Source organism: Arachis ipaensis, chromosome B01 (genome assembly GCF_000816755.2).
Source record: "Arachis ipaensis cultivar K30076 chromosome B01, Araip1.1, whole genome shotgun sequence".
In the NCBI taxonomy this organism is placed as follows: domain Eukaryota; kingdom Viridiplantae; phylum Streptophyta; class Magnoliopsida; order Fabales; family Fabaceae; genus Arachis; species Arachis ipaensis.
In genome coordinates this window covers 41,642,788-41,644,604 of record NC_029785.2, presented here as the reverse complement: position 1 = coordinate 41,644,604, position 1,817 = coordinate 41,642,788, and positions in this window count along the sequence as shown.

Genomic DNA, 1,817 nt, shown 5'->3' with positions numbered 1-1,817 from the left:
TGGGTGGAAGTGCAATCTTTTATCGTCAGGTGGTAGACACGTATTGCTTAAGGCAGTGGGAGAAGCTATTCCTATTTATACATTGTCTTGCTTCAAGTTGCCTGATGGTTTAATCTCGGAAATTCACTCTCTACTTTCTCAGTTCTGGTGGGGACAAAAAGGTTCTGAAAGGCAGATGGCTTGGATTAGCTGGGACACTATGACTCGCTCACGAAAAGAAGGAGGCCTTGGATTTAAAGATCTCAGAATCCAAAATCTGGCACTTTTAGGCAAACAGTTTTGGCGACTTGTAACACAACCTACTTCCTTATTATCCAAAATCCTAAGAGGTAAATACTTTAGCAATGGTAATGCTATAACGGCAGAAATTGGAGTCTTACCTTCTTGGAGATTGAGGAGCATACTAGAAGGCCGAAAGATTGTTGAAAAAGGTCTTAATTGGGCTGTGGGTACTGGAGAGAATATCCGAACCTTTGAGGATCCTTGGATGCCTCCTCCGTATCCTTTAAAGATTTCTGACATGCCAAATAAACAAGCTATCTCTAAGTTGGTTCCAAGAGTTAAAGATCTAATTACTGAAGATAGGAATTGGAATTAGAATCTTATTCAAGAATTATTTCCCTAAGACGTTGCAAACAGGATTTTGTCAGTTAAAATTCAGCAGAGTAGGGACAAATTGCAATGGGATTTGAACAAATCCAAACAATATGATACAGCTTCAGGTTACAGAATTGGCTATTTATTTTACCATCCGCCTCTGGAGCTTTGCCCTAATTATATGCAACAGAAAAAGCCGTGGATTGATCTATGAAAGTTGAACTTGCCTCACAAAATTAAGCTATTTATCTGGAAAGCTCTCCATGGCCGGCTCCCGGTGCTTACTCAGATTCATCACCGCATCCCATCTATATCACCAATATGCCGCTGCTGTCATGAAGCAACCGAAACAGTCACTCATTGTTTGATCGATTGCTCTAGAATTAAAGATGTATGGTCTCAGAGTTATTTTCGTAACTGTCTTCCCCCTCAAAGTCCTAACGACTTTTGGACATGGTGGATTGCATCAACAGAGATGCTTAACCCGTTGAAGAATGCTGACCATAATCCTCAATTACTTGCCATCATTTGCTGGAACTGCTGGAAAGCTCGCAACCAGTTGATTTTTGAAGGTTCTACTTCAATGGCGTCTGCCATTCTAGCAAGCTCTGTCAAGTTGCTCCGTGAAATCCAAAGAACTCCCAGTTTAGGTCGTCATCTCCATGAGGCAAGCTCTTAGTTGCATTCAATTTGATTTATCATTCTTTCTTCTTTAAGATTTTTTTCGTTTTTCGACCACGCACCGTTGGATGAATACCTTCAGTGTAATGTTTTTGGAAAATCCCCACCTTTTATTATGCTGTCCTGCTTTTGGACATCTTTGTATTTCATTTTTCAATAATTAATGAAATATAACCTACTATCTTCTGAAAAAAAAAAAAGAATTATGTAATTTATGTCGTCTTTCAGTTTTTATCTTCCAGCTCTGAATAAAATACGTAATTAAATTAAATCCAAAATAATATTACACAATTCACCCAAAAAGAGAAACGTTACATGGATCACTCCGGTGCATATTTCTATTTAAATCGAATGAGATGCATTCGGTTTATAAATCCCCATAGTAACGTATGCAAATCGAATTAGTTAGAGTCGATTAATATTGTTTTAGGTTTGGTTTAATTATACATTTTATCCTTATATTTAATAGTATAATTTTGTTTCACACAAAATAAAATTATTATATGTTTGTTTGCTTTTTAAGTGAGTATATATATATA